The sequence below is a fragment of the Phasianus colchicus genome, chromosome 12 (genome assembly GCF_987193195.1).
Source record: "Phasianus colchicus chromosome 12, bPhaCol1.hap1.1, whole genome shotgun sequence".
Taxonomy (NCBI): domain Eukaryota; kingdom Metazoa; phylum Chordata; class Aves; order Galliformes; family Phasianidae; genus Phasianus; species Phasianus colchicus.
Genome location: NC_143447.1, coordinates 18,552,794 through 18,568,364, shown reverse-complemented (window position 1 = coordinate 18,568,364; position 15,571 = coordinate 18,552,794). Strand labels below are relative to the sequence as shown.

Genomic DNA, 15,571 nt, shown 5'->3' with positions numbered 1-15,571 from the left:
CGCTTCCGTCCTCCCGCCCCGCCCGGCCTTAAAGGAGCGGTGCTGCCGGTGGGACGGGCTGCGAGCTCGGCCCCGTACAGCCGGGTCCTGCCGGGCACCGCTGGTCCCACCGGGCGGTCACAGCCCCGGGATCAGCCGCGGTGGGAGCGCGAAGTGCTGCGGAGTGAGGACTAGAGGCGGCCGGGTACGGATGCTGTCACCGCGGTTCCATGGTGTAATGGTTAGCACTCTGGACTCTGAATCCAGCGATCCGAGTTCAAATCTCGGTGGAACCTGATCTTTTTTCGTTACCATTTTTTTTTTTTCTATACGTTCTAACTATGGCCCAAAGTACCCCCGTCTCCCTTCCCTCCTGAGGTTCCCTCTCACACACAGTGTAACTTGTATTCTCTTGGCTGCGTTTTGGGCACTCTTCTCACAATGGTGCAAAACAAGGGATTGCTTCCACAGGAAGGTCTCAGCGCTATGTGACCCCACTCAGTTTGGGGTGGGTTACAGAGAAGCCACCCGTGTCCCACAGATCTGCCCACAGCCCAGGACATGAGCAGTATTCAAATCTATTGATTCTGTGAGATTCTGTAATGGTGGTCAACATGGTGGCACTGCTCTTGCAGGAGACAGCAGCGAGATATTTGAGTTCATGAGCACCAAATAGCTTCTAGGACCATCAAATGCAAAGCTGAAACAGCTGAAGGGAAGGGAAAAGGCTGGAGCATTTGTCTGCAGTAGAGTCAAAGGACAGTATGGAAAAACCAAAGCTACCCTCAGAATGAGGGGTATGGAAGCAGAAGCAGCTAAAAACATGCATCTGTACATATTTGCATTTAGTTGAGGTCATCTGGAGGGAAATGAGACCTGCCAAAGGGGAACTTAAAGCTGTGAAGCGGGCGAGCACAGCCCCAGGAGGGTTTGTGCCCTCAGGGTTTGTACCAGGACAACAACAGGGCTCCGCAGGCCTCACCCGCCACGGCCCTGCTGCCACCCTCAGGCACCAGGCCCTCTCCTTTCCCCTGTGCCGGGGCTGAAGACCTAGCTTGAAAAGCATAAAAATAGCCCTGGTGCCCAGATGCTCAAACCGAGGCCCTTAAGCCTCGCTCTGTTCTCAGTCTGTTGGCCACCTCAGCATTCAGCAGCCGTGCGATGATTTCTGCGTGAGGAGAGAAACCCCCAGGCACCCACAGCATCAGTGACTGTCTGCTGGGAGGAAAATGAGCCATAACCTGATCCTTTCCGTTTACAAATGCTTCCTGCTGCCTCAGAGCTTCCAAGAGAAGAAAACAAAATGCTAATAACAAAGGGACGTGGGATGGAACCGAATCCCCCAGCACACTGGACAAGGTAGGCTGGAGCACTGGGGTCTTGGCTCAGCCTGCAGCTCTGGACTGACTCTTTTTGTCTGCAGATGAAACTCAAAACACCCAAGATGTGGAGTCTGTAAGTGCTGCTCTCTCTTCTGCCCCTTTCAGAAGCTGATCTACTGTGCAGAGTAGTGCGTTAAGATTAATAATGAATACTCTACACGTGGGGGCTTGGTTGTATTTATAGCTGCGTTGTTAAGGCTTCCATCTCGCATCCTATTTGCAGTCCTCCTTTGAACCTTGTCATTAAAAAAATGTTAATTTTGACACGATGTTCCTCAGGCCTAGTTTCACACCCCAGAAATGCTACTGGTTTCAAAAAATTAAAAATAACACAGGTTAAGTATTTTTAGTTATCCCTCTGTAAGCACTGTTCTCATTTCTGTGTTTTGGGTTTTGTTTGTCAGCTAGCAGCTTGGGAACCTTTACTTATGTTTTTCATACGTGTGTTACTTCCTCTTGCACCAAATTGCAGATGCTCCTCTGCTGGATCCAGCTCACCCTGTGTAAGACAATGGGGCACAAGGCGAGGACAGCACCGCTTCTGGCTGTGCCAGAAATCACCATCCTTACACCGCTGCACTGTTATCACTTGTTGGACTTCAAGGAGACATCAAAAAGCAAAAGGCATTTTTTCCCATCATGTAATACAAAAATTCCCACAGATTGCCATGTATATGAGCAGCAGTAGGGGTTGTTTCCAGCTAAGCCAGTTTAAATGCATTTGATTGTTTTGATTAAATGCATTCTTCATGGTGCTGAGTGGCAAAACTGAAACAGCAGAAAGAGCTATGGGTCTAAACAGGAGCCAGCTGACAGCAGTGTATGAGAATTTAAGTCTTATATTCTTTTCAGTCCTGGGTTAATTTTGTTCCTGTTTAGGCAAGCAGAGGATGAGATTCTACAAACCCTCAGGAAATGTCACTGTCAGTGAAAACAGTCTTGTCTGCTCTACTTCTTCCTTGTGCCCCCCTTCCCAGAACATGCTACTGCAGTTATGGGATGGCCTGGGATACCTCCTGCACCACTGAAACATGGCCAAAAGGCAGAGGTCAGGCCTGAAATAACAGTGGACTATGTGCTCTGGGACTGACAGCTTTTAATGTGAGAAAAGTCATTCAGCACTGACATTTCTGCTGCATTAATTGCCATTAGTGTCATCCTTGCGGGAACACTAAATTCATTGCAAACCTTGAATTAATGCTCTCTCATAAATCTTCAGTTTGTGCTTGGATGCAACCATTTGCAGAGGCAGCACGTTCCAAGCAACTGGAGCAGAGACAAGGAGTGATACTCAGCTGGCCCTTGGATGTTCAATTTAGCAAAGAAAAGAAGCAGAGGTCATAGTCATAACTGTGTATTTATTATTCTGTTCTGGAAATTCATGGAGCAGATGCCAAAAAGGCCCCCGCTCTTGCTTTGGTAGTACCAATGTATGTTGGGCTCTCAGCTCACAGTGGCACTGTGCGTCTGATTCTTTCCTCACACCCTCCCTTCATCCTCCTTTTTCTTGCCTGTCACCAGCTCCTCAGACCCCAAGGGAAATCCTGGGTGAAAAAAATCAAGACAAATTTAACTGCTATATTCAATGCTTGTAGTGTTCCCACAAAGTCAAAGTGTTTCTGCAGTTGGATTTGACATGAAAGGAGAAGGAAAAAGGATGGACATAATGCGATCGTAGCTCTTCTGCTTCATTCTTTCCATGTGCAGTTTGCAAAGTCCATCACTTTATACGGTGCAGTGAAGGATCTGGAGGTGGAAGTAGCATTAACTCAAGCTTGTCTTTGAAGGCTGTTGGCCAAAATTCCCATTTTCCATATGGAAGGAGCCACCAGTTTCCCTGGGCAGAATGCAGGAAGGACAAAAGCAAAGCCCCACAACCTCCTCTGTTCTATCAGAGGAGAAATATTTCCTGAGGGGAAAATCCAATCAATACTTTGCCATTTCCTAACAAGCCACAAATCATTGCAATTATGCAAAGATAATTCAAGCTTTCCAATCCAGCTGCTAAATTAGAGGAAAGCAAAATCTTAGCACTCACTATCCTTAGCTTGACATGTCAGTCAGAAGAAAAAGCTTCAAGTATAAAACAGATCAACAGAAATAATAACAAAAAAGCCCCTCTTTTTAAAACCCTCAACCAAATTAAGCAGTTTATGCTGTGCAAGGAGTTCAGTTTCTCAGGTAATTCCGTGACAGATGAAGTAGCAATAAAAATGCATGGAGTCGATTTTTCTGATGATTATTCACTTGAATTCCAGCATACACTCTATTCTTTCTTGTAGTTCTACAGCTCAAATAAGAAGTAATGGGCCCAATCAAAAATACTTCCTCTATATCAGCCTTTTTTTTTTTTTTCCCTAACCCTGGAGATGGCATAACAAAGGATCTTGAGCTAAACATGAACATATCCAGAGTGAAACCTCGTCCTGTTTCCAGAGATCTGCATGGCACTGAAAAAAGAGTGGGAATGGAGCACTTGTAGAAAAATTAACTATCTTCTGGCAGCATTTTTGCTAGGCCAATATTACAGTAAGCAGAAGGGAAGGAATATCTCCTGCAGCCTTTGGGAAGAGAAATTGAATGCAACAGACTCGATGACTTGGTGTTTCTTATGATGACTTTGAAAATGAAGTCATCAGTTTCCTGCATCCATTTTGGACTCAGCACACATCTCCTAGTCTGTCTGTTGTCTCCAGAGACAAATTAGCAAGATAGTACTGGCAGCCCCAGGATAACTGCTAGCCAAGATATAATTTCTGAGACATTCTCAAAATCTTACTCTTACTAGACCTGCACAGGATTTTATTTCTTATCAAAGGCCAAAATCTACTTGCTGATGATATATTTAACAGGAGCATCACTACAGATAAACACAGTGTCATCATCACATTCCTCATCATTTTCTAATTTTGATTCAGTCAGCCCCAGAGAAGAAAGGAGGCAGCTTGACTTCTGTGGCTGGTCCATTCACTGCTGAAACAACCAGCAGAGCAGGCTGGCTGTGCTCAGCATGGCAATGTTCATTGTGAAGCTCTGCAATTACCCGAGGAGCCAGGCTGTGGCTCTAAAACTTTGCTCATTGAGATCATTAGAGAGTTGTCAGATGGAACAACTGGGATGGCTTTGATCTGGCAAAACACCCTTCCTCCTGCTCCCCTATCTTGGGAACCATCCAGTTCCCCGTAATTATTTTTTTTTTCAAGCCATTCACATAACACTCATTGTTTTTTCATAGGGTGCAATAAGTTCTGCGAGCAAACTGAAGACCATAAAGCTAGATAGATTAATTTATTAAATAAAAGTCTGAATATTTCAATGACTCCTCCATAAACATGTTCATAACTGATTTTGCCAAGAAGATGACAAAGCGTTGCACAGAATCCCAGAGATATTCCCTACAAATCCACTAGGTGTCCTACCGTTTACAAGTAATTAGGCTCAATTTCTATTTATTTATTTATCTGGCTATCTGTCTGTTTATTTATTTATTTTTGTCCTGATTTTGCCAGTGAGAAATTAGTTTGAGTCTTTAGTGGAATTAGGTCTGGGTTTCCAGGTTGAAATAACGCACACGTATGGGTCGTGTGACAGCAGGGCACCTGGCACACAGCAGTAGCTCTTTTGGCAAATGCTGCCGATGTTTCCCACAGAGACCAGCTCAAGGTTATAGGCTGCAAAGAAATAGGAAAAGAATCTACCTTCCTCTCCTGGGAATGCTAACCAAGATCTATCCGAGCCTCTCCTAGATCAACCTTGGGCTGCTATTTATAGGATTGCTAAAGTGAGCCCAACGCTGACCTTAAAGGTGATGGCAAAATGTGTCCTTAATCAGAGCCGCTCTGCACAGGCTGCAATTTTGACATTCCTGGTCACCGTTCCAGTCCCTGATGGGTCCTGCTGCCTGCCAGCACTCGCTCCTGGCTGCAAGGCCAGCACAGCACCCGCTCACGAGGTGTCCTGGCGCTTCCAACACAGAGGGCATGGCAAATATATACCAAGAAAAGCAAGCTGTAAGGCAGCCAAAGGATAGTTTTCTCATCTCAAAAATACTTGGGGTGGAGCGCATTGTAAAGCTTGTTTCTCTGTTGTGCAACCTGCAGCACACGCAGCGCACCAAGTTGTGCTGTTTGGGACTTCCCTCAGCCACCCTGAGATCCGGTGCTCACACCAAGCCTCAGCACAGCAATCTTGACTGCTCTGAAGCAGTCATCTCTCTAGCTATATGGAAAGCATCGTTCATTGCACCTCTTTCAGTCCTCAGAAATGGGTATTTGCAATGTATCAGAGGGATGACTACCAGCTGATTTTCTCAGACTTGTCACTGAAGCACAGATCGCACACTGGCTGTGTAAACCCCATAGGCTTATTGCCTGCCAACCACTGCTTGCCATATTTGCAAATTCCCCTCTAATTCACTCTAGGTTCAGAGTGGTGCCACATCTTCAATTTATTTCTAATCTACATGAGGTATGCGGAGAGAAAATTGGGTTTGTTTTCTATTCAAAAAATGCCAGAGACAAAGACGTTCTCAAACAATGAGTGTAATCTGCTTTACAGAAGTACTGCCCACAGCGACTGGCTTTGCAAATAGGCACCAGACAAGTGTCAGCAGCAGCTTAATCACAGGCTGCAAGGGGAAATCAGAGGGGAGGAACAGCCTCATGTCCTTGGCCCATCAGGATTCCTTGCCATCAGGCATTGCGCATCACGGGAAGTGCTGAGCATCTGTCCTGTGCCATGTGCTGCATTACCGCCTCTATTTCTTGCTATTTGTTTTGAAGGTCTGACAGTCATTTTCCTGACAACCTGCAAGAAGAAAAGATACTCCAATCTTCTGGCTGCCTGTATATATAGCTACCTGCTGCAATGCCATCCATAGGCAGCCTGCACCATATGCTGACTGTGAAAGAGAGTAACCTGGCCCAGCGCGTGTTTGCTGTCAGACAGGTTGCACTCTCAGCTGTGTGAGTACATGCACCTTTGGGATCCTGACAATGTGTTTCATGTGCTTCTGCAAACCTTCTGGGACAAGAATTTTCTCACTAGCCAGCTGTGCAGAAAGCAAACTGTGCAAAATGTTTGTTTGGAGCGCAGCAAGTCTTATGGAACTGGTTTAAAATGCACTATCAGTTATGATTATTCATTAATATGACTGTTCTCATCACTGTGCAGAATTATGCCTTATGGATTTGACAGAAAGTCCTTCACAACTGGCCTAGATGTTCTCAGCCCTGGGGTGCAACAAGGAACCCAGAGCAGTGGAGGGGTAGTTTGGGACAGCTTGGATTTTGGCAAGAGTTTGTGCACAACTTGGTCAGGAGACAGGGTTACTAAAACTGCCTTAATTGGATTTTGGAGCCAGACCAATTTTCCCCCCCTTGTGACTCTGCTTTCTGATGTTTGGAGGGCACAGGGAAGGCAGGCAGACAGAAGATGCCTATTTTAGTAAGCCTCCGTGGGGAATACACACGCTTCAGAGAGGTACGCATTTGTTTCCTCTGACACTGAATTAATGGGAATTGATGTATTGATTCTGCAATTCTTCTAAAGATTACTCCACAGTTTGGCATGTTTCCAAGCTGGTTAGCTGCAATGTGCACACAGCTCAAGACAGATATTTAATTATTTTAATAGGAATACAGTTGAAAAAATTGTGCTCTGTGAAATATAGAAAACTATAGCATTATGATCATGCAAATAGTACAGCCATTCCTTTTTTATATGGGTTTATTCCATGTCCAGCTACATTTTTTGTTGCTGTTTTAATACAACCAACCCCTCCAAAATCAGTTATGAAGATATTTGCCACTAGTACCAATTAATTGTGTAATTTTCATTTTGTTTTTCCCTACTAATTCGAGGGTACACTTTTCAGAAGAAGTGCAATCTGCTGTTCTGTGTGCATGGAGTGCACAGGATTACGGTAGGTCTGTAATAAAACAAGCTACCACTATTACTGTTAAGCAATAATAACCCAAGACAGTCATTTACCAGTCTCAAGGATTTAAATTGACTCTCTTTGTGGATTTTTCCATGTTTAGCTATTTAAATATACTACATGATATGCTCTACTTGCAGACTCTTTGAATATCTCTGCCAAGCGAGCTCCTGGTCCTAGGTATGAGGCAGCATCTTGAGCTAGGGATGAAGTAACCGCCTTGCATCTTGGTGCTTTGATCAGTGGCACAGCTTTTATGATCTCACTAGGAAAGTTACTTGATGTTTCTTTATTGTGAGTGTCAGCATGGTTCCTGAAAATGTTTGAAGCCATCCTAGTATATCATTTATTTTCTGGCAAAGCAGCATCCATCTGCAGTTTAAGAATAGAACATGTTAAAACTGCATATAAATCTGAAGCACAGAATGCAGAGTTTCTGGGCAAAATTCTCCTCCTGGTTACACTTACGGAACTCTGGAGTAGTGTCTTCATCTTTCTGGTTGTTACTCTGAAACCCATTCTCATTTCCTCGTGTAAGACCCAAAGCTTCTGCCATATACGGATGAACGTGATTTCATCACAACTGTTGTAATTTCCTAGGGAAACGTACAATTTCTGAGGAAGTACCAAAGATGCATTTACGGTACATGGGCCTCAGTGCTCTAAGAAATGTAACGCTGCCAGTCGTTCTGTTTGTAGTTTACCACACAAACAAAAATATGATGTAGGAGGAACTGCTGAACTATCTGGAGCACAAGTGGGGAATCTGCACTGTATGGCTGAGCCCATTTTTAGAAAATAATGTTCAGCAGCTCTTTCTTTAAACAAAGGAATAGCTGGCTGTCAGTTGTTTGATATTTATTTTTGTGTAACTCTGTTCCTGGTCTGCTCGTGCTATAGAAATGCTGTTCTTCCACAAGAAGACAGATTGCCTGGGCTGGGAGCCCCCTTCTGATTCAGGGAAGCATGTGGTTTCCTTACAGTGCTGCTGATGATTATAATTACTATTTAGTATATGGTGCAATTGTTTTTGGCGTTTAAAACAGAGCAAAACAAAACAAAACAAAACAGTTTTGCAAAGGAAAACACAGCATTAGGAAAAAAAAAAAAAGAATTGCTAATTAGGAAGTGGTTGACCTTAAGGAGCAAACTCCATCTGCAGTGTTGCTATCCAGTGTTCCTTGTGATCAGAACATGGAAAGAGAAACGTCCATTAAGTATCCCAAGATCCTGTTGGAAAATAATGTCCTTCCCGTTCTGTAGGTATTGCAATTTATATCTTCTGTTCAGCAGCTGCTGGTGTCAAAGGCCAAAGGAGAAGGACATGGAATGCAGAGCTTGAAGTTTTTCAGCAGTAGCTAAAGGCAAAACCATCTAAAGCTGTAGCAGATGTTCCCTTATTTCCTGTCTGCTTATCAGCCCTGCAAAGGCACTTCTTCTTTGTGCTTGTTATGCCAAGTGTAACTATGGAGATCTAATACAAGCTGCGCAAGAGCGATAACGTGAATGGCTCCTTACGTATTTGGTTATGAATGATCAAGCAAAAAATTATGGTTTCTAAGAACTCCCTCAACGTTTTCTGCACACGCAGTAGTCATAGCCTTCTCACTGCCTCTTGGAAAGCGGCAGTGCACAAAATAATTTAAGAAAGAGTACATTACTGTGGCTCCATAGAGAATAATTAAATATGATTACTGAATTGTTGCTCCTCAGACCTTCCTGGGATCCTTTCTATTCAGACCTGCCCTTCCAGCTGGGAGGGTTACACCAGCTGAACTGTAGTTGTGTGCCATTCTTGATGGTGTTTGTAGTCTTTACTTTAAAACAGAAGTAGATTAGTATCATGGAATCGAGGAATCCTTAGAGTTGGAAGGGACCTTCCAACTAGATCATCTAGTATCTGCTGGGATACATTTCTGTGGTGTAATTCTTCACTACCCTCAGCTCACGTGCCGTGTATAACAGCAGTGAAGACGTTAGTTTGGCCTCAGCACGTTCATGTTTTGCTTGTTGTTCCCAGTACACAAGAAGGAGGAGCAGCATATCCTGTCTGTATCACTTGGAGGTGAGCACAGTTCTTTGGGTGAGTTCTGGGGTTGGATGCAGTAAACATACTCAAAAAGCTAGATATTGCTTCTGTGACTGGGAAAGGGAATTTTCAGGTGAAGCATCCAAAAGTAAGGAGCAATGTTTGGAATTAGACGGTCAGAGATGACATAGTGGAAAGTGGATAGATGAGATGGCTTAACAGGGCTTCATTGTGGTCAAATTAATTCAGTTTAAATAATTAATTCTCTTTTAAATTGACTCTAGTCTGCACGCTTGACATTTTGGAAGAGCTGCCATTCCCTGTCCTTCTGGTAAACGCTTTTGCATCTGTTTTCCATTGTCTCCTTCTTGAAATAATCCTTGTCACTAACAGGAACCATCAGCAGCATGGAACAAATTGACTTGCCAAGGACATTTCCTCCAACCCCATTATTTATACTGGAAGTATTCTTTTTTATATTACAAAACAGACAATGATTTAAAGAATTTGCCATATATCATGATAGTTTAATGCTGCCACTATGAGTCAAACTCAAACTTGGTTAAGTGAGTTATTTACATTGCATCAACATTTGGCCATACTTTTTGGAGGAGGTGATTAAGCAGTCACTAATGATTCCTCAATTCCCTCTGCTGGCGCTGTCATGCAGAGCTCCACGCAGAGCTCCCTGCAGTATGAAGGGTATGGATCAGATGTGTCACTCTCACTCCTCTGCTGTTAGCAGATTGATTTGGAGATGTAAGCAGATGAGTTGGAGTAGTGTGGATTAAGCAAATAAGTTCTGTTTGTTTGTTTTTTTTTCTTCTCAAGGTTTGTGGTCACTCTCATCTCTTTTGTCAGCTCCAGGCTGTTTGTGCTGAAGGTGGCAGAGCTATTATGGCAAACGGGTACAAACAGGAGGACTCAAGAGTTCTGCATGCATGAGGGCTCTGCTGAGGGTTCCTTTGGGTATGCTGGACCAAACCCTGGGCAAGCTCAGAAAAGGGTAGAAGCACGATGTGACCTATATCCTCTATGAGTCACCGCTAAGATTCACTGTTTTTCTCTGTTTACCTCTGTTTCTGAGCAGCTGCTCACATTTTTGAGCAAGTACATCTTACCTAGTTGAATGGGTAGATGAGTATAATTAGAGCCCAACAGAACAGGGTCAGTAGTTGTACTAATGTATGGGAACATTCCAAAGCAGTTACAGAAGAAAAGAATTTCAGATAATTAAGAGAGGTGTTGGACAGTGGTACAGATTTTAAAAGTACCAAGGTGAAATAACAGATACTAAAAATATCTATACTGAGATGAAACCCTCATGAGTCAGTACTTGAACCAACTTCCACTCTGGGAATTTGTCATACAGTCATCCAGATAGAGTAGATTACAGCATAATTACTTAGTCTGGTGGGTTTGCACTTACCCTTCAAGGCATCTTCTGCTGAAAAAGAGACAGGTGTGAATTAATAGTGCAGTTGCAATATTATTTAATATGTTCAGAACTAGCTGTAGCTTTTTAAAAATTGGGTTTTTTTTTCTAGATAGAAAAAAATCTTTCTACCTAGAAAAAAAATCAAATAATGAAAGCTCTCTGTCTTGTATGACAAATTCACTGATAGCGTGGCCTGAGCTGCATTCTTTCAGTCAATCAGGACACATTTTTTAAATACCCATGACTCTCTAGCTAATATTTCAGCAGTGATGGCTCTAGCTTGCAATGAAATGCTGAAGTGTTACTTTTTCCTTCTGCATAAGGTGTTTTCTGAGTAGGTGCACCATTTTGAAAGTATTGAAAGCACTGAAAGGATTTAAAGTATTTTAATAGAAAGAAGCATTTTGAAGGGCCGTAGAGTTTCAGAAAAGCAGTGGAGCTGCGCTACAAGAACATCAGCTTTAATTTGGGTCAGATTTTCAGTTGCAGATGTATCTGCAGTATCTGATGCATTTTCCTGGAAACTCTGCGTGGCAGTTAGTGAGAAGAGTGACCTGATGTTTGCTCACTGCACAGAAGAACTGCTCTGTTTGCTGATTTCATTGAATGAAGCACTGCTCTTATTTCCAAAGTGGAGTACTGTTGAAGCTTGGTCATGAGCAAAGCTTTTCTCATGGAACAGTGTCAGACAGAGAATATAAAATCTCTCCTTAGTGCATCTTGACAGATGTCAATCTGACTTGTCAGCTTTCTGAATTTTAATGATCTGGATTAATTTCCAGATAATAAGTATTTATGTAATTGAGATGCCTTATAAATGAATATGGAAATGATTCCATAACATTAATTACAGGTCCTATGACTTAAATACTTAACAAATTAAAGGCAAATGGTGAGGTGGATTGTTTTGAGTTTATTAACTTTGTACTTTTGGTGGTTTGATTTATTTTAACGTGACTTCCATATGTCAGACATGTTTCCTCAACCAAAGGAAACTATGAGCTTCAGTGTATTAAAGGATATGAAAGAGTAATGAAATTCAAAATGCATCATGCACAGGAAGAAGTAAATGCAAACTGAGATTTCAGAACATTTGTCTATGAAGCAAATAAATTAGTTTTTCTTGCAGAATCTCATCTTACATGTTGTTAGTCCGTTACTCAAAGATGAAATAGTTTTAAATTAATTATAATACTTTGTACTTCTGTAGCTGTTTCTCTCAAGAATCTCAATAGTACTCTACAAATATTAATTAAGGCTAATTGTACCCCTGAGAAGTGGCTAACTGACAGATATACTTCACTTAAACCATCATGATATGACTGATCCTTAGAACAGAACACCAAAAATTTAAATAGCAGGACTACATGAGGGCCTGAAGTAGGCAGTGGGGCCTCTTTGGGTACATGGAATGCAATTGCTTGGTCTAGACAAGACTTGAAGGTAAACCTAAGTGCAAAAAAATAAGGAGCTGAAATGGGAAGTAGTCAAAAGTGGTTTTAAATCTGGTGTAAGAGGAGGTACCCACAGCACCACAGCATCACATGGAATGACTCTGGGAGATGAATTGGACTGATTCAGGGAAAAGACTGCTATTTGTAGAAATTGCCTCCAGCTGGGCCAAGGAGCACGAGTCCAAAGGAAACCTTAAGGCTGATGCATGAACAGCAGTGATAACAGTTAAGTCTTTATTCTCACTCCTGAGGCACAGGAGCTGCTGAAAATAGCAACAAAACAGCAATATCATTCTGTATGTTTACAGCCTGAGACTGTTACTTTTGCTGGCAAATCTGCACGCATAATTTCCTTCCTGCTATTACTCCACAAAGAGAAGCTTTTGTTATCGTGCTTTAATGATGAGAGCAATACTCAGTGCTGCACTGGACAACAGGTTGTTGCTGTTAGGACGTGTGTTAGGACTCGGACCATCCTCGAGCAACATTTCTGCTGTTCTATTCTTTAAAAATATGCTGCAAATATTTGTTTAAGAGCTTCTGTTGTCTACAGGAAGAGCCACTCCAAAAATACACTCCAGCTGTACATATTTATTTGCCTACTAATTACAGGAGAAGAGGTGTGGCATCATTTGCTTGATACCCCAACACGCAGCAACACAGCAAAGCTTGATGTTAACTGCTTTATGATGCACAGTCCTAAATCTTCAGATGCACACTTTGAAATTCTCAGGAAGAAAAGCATCACTGAAAAGTGAAATGATGAGTTTGCATCTTTTTTTTTTTGTTTTTGTTTTTGTTTTTGTTTTTGTTTGTTTGTTTAGAAAATATTTAGAAAGATTTGGGTCTCCTCTTTGGGAAAGTTTTCTTTCCTTTTTGCTTCCCAGCATTTCTGAGCTTTTGGGAATGCAAACTCTGATATAAATACTGGCAATAAACCCTTGCTGAGAAAATCTACCTGCTGGAGAAAAAATCTGCTCATTTTATCCAAGTGGAATGCCTAGACACTCCAGTTAGACTTTATCCTTGCTCATATACAACAAAATTCTCTATTTGCATTTTGTGAATTGCAATTCATGGCACACATGACTCTGATTCCTAAGGAACCCCCCCTGCAGTGCTTCTGCTGAGCTCAGTGGCCGCTGGATCAGGCCCTGTGTTTGCTTCATTTCCCCGTATTTCTATCTGCTTCACTAAGTACTTTATCTAGAGAAGGGTCTGAGTCTTCTTTTTTGCATACATGCATGATATTCTATTGCCTCTTTTATAATTTATAACCAGTAGTTTCCCTGGAGTGCAAAAGCCTTTCAGAAGGACTACACTTGAAGCAGTAAAAGGAAGGATAACTGCACCATTGTAGTGCTGCATCATAACATTTAAATACATTATTATTTCATAATCTGTCCTAGAGCTTAATCATTGCAGGCAGGGACAGTCTCTCTATGTCAAAAGGGATAGAATCCAGATTTTCAAATAAGCATATATTAAAAGAAAAAAATAAAATGCTGCTTCCAGTGTCATTCCAGCTTGCCAAAGGCTCCATTTCATTGCATAAGCCTCTGGATGTAGATCTATTACTGTATCATAAAGTGGGTTACTGGACAGGGTAAGGCAATCCATCCTCTGAAATGCAGACTGTTGCTTTGCCAGTTACATGGTTAATACTTATCCACTATCATTATATTTATAGTTATTTTTGCCAATGTTACAGATGTGCCATGTCTTTTTGGAAGACATTCTCTTGGGTTCTTTTGGAGTCTCATTCTTCCTCCATGAAGATGTGAATGAGCAGAGCACACAGCACAGCCAAATGAATTCAAAATGAATAAAATTGGTAAGAAAATGGGCAGATTAAGCCCTGGATTGCTTACTTAAGTAACTGAAATAGTTTTGCCTATGGAAGCCGGTTTCTGCCAGAAAATAGTGGAATAATAATAGCTTTTAATTATTTTTTTTCTGAGCACTCTTGAAGCCTCATGAATTATAAGCAGTCAGATCTCACAGTCCCGAGACGAAGTCTGTTAAAACTATGTCCTAGGACAGAGAAATTCTCAATTCCATTCCTGGCACTGTCCCTGACCATCTGTCGCTTGTCCTCTGCCTTGCTTCAGTTTACCCATGTGTAAAAAGCACTTAAAATAAACAAAACCATGCTTTGAAAATGACTTCAGTACTACAAGCTAGAAATTTGGGGGTTGCAACATGGGAAAAAATGATTCAGTGGTTGCCAGTCCACAGAAACCCTGCGAGTCCCCCTGGGGAAGCTAAATCCGACTGACAGCTCTCCACCCCATACTTGAGAGGACATCAACGTTGAGCATCACATTGCTGCCCACCTGCAGTACACATGGTGGTTGACTCATTTAATTGACTTCCAATGCATACTAAGAATCTGATCCAACACTGACTGGAATTAATAGGAACACTTCTGTTGACTTAATGATCTGTGGGTCAGTCTCCATGTGTGTGCAGAGATCTCTGCCTTGAGATCCCCAGTGTTCCCATGAACAATGTTTTAGGGAAAGGCTTTGTTTGACTAACATATAGACCCTTTTCTGTGCAGCGAGCCTGCAGGAACTGTGCATGCAGTGAATGTCTCTGCCTGTACAGTAACACTATTCACTGATGTTGCTCTTTATTCAGAAGCAAATACAGCACTACAGTCATTATTGCTCACAGACCCTTTCACATGTGGCATTATTTGAGTCTTGATGTGGACAACTGATGACAAGCTATGGAGGAAAGCTTTGCAGTTAGATATAAGATAGGAGGCATGGCTTGATAGAGGTATTGACAAGCCAGTAATGAAATGGAGCACTACAATTACATGTGCTAGTGGGGACCTGGGGATGAAAGTGTGCCACAGCCAGCAGAGAGAGAGAGTAGCAGGTAGAAAACAAAAGAGGGTTGGTGGAACCGGGGGAGAAGGAGGAGGAGATGGAAGAACAAGAAGGACAGGATGGAGATAAGCAGTGTGGGTAGCTGTGATGGTGGGATTGGGAGAAACTACTTTGTTTGGTGTTTGTATCAGGAGTTGCAAGGTAAGGTCTGCATCCCTGGCTCCAATTTGCTGATGCTGACACAAAATATAATTAAATATAGATAAGTCCCTAGAGTACTGAATCGGTGGAAGGAAATAAACAGGTTGGGCTATAAATTAACTGGAACTCAAAGATATATACATAAAAGTTACCTATTATGTGATCTGAAAAGTAGAAAAACTGACATGGGAAGTTTAAGAATGGTGTTTCTGTAAAATTAAAGTTTCCGTTAGCGACTGATGAGTATTCTCATGGAATCTAAACTCCAGAACTATTTGAACTATTCATGGTCAGTGCAATGACTTTGTGT

At 42.2% G+C, this 15,571-nt stretch overlaps 1 long non-coding RNA gene and 1 other non-coding gene across 2 annotated transcripts; both read left to right on the top strand.

Moving 5' to 3' along the window:
• Positions 1-17: 17 nt before the first annotated feature.
• On the top strand, positions 18-14,526 carry LOC149916305 (uncharacterized). Its single transcript, XR_016470492.1, has 3 exons — positions 18-1,434; positions 1,834-9,364; positions 13,932-14,526. It is a non-coding gene; the product is annotated as an uncharacterized LOC149916305 (long non-coding RNA).
• TRNAQ-CUG (transfer RNA glutamine (anticodon CUG)) lies at positions 204-275 on the top strand. The gene has a single exon. It is a non-coding gene; the product is annotated as a tRNA-Gln (tRNA).
• Positions 14,527-15,571: the final 1,045 nt, after the last annotated feature.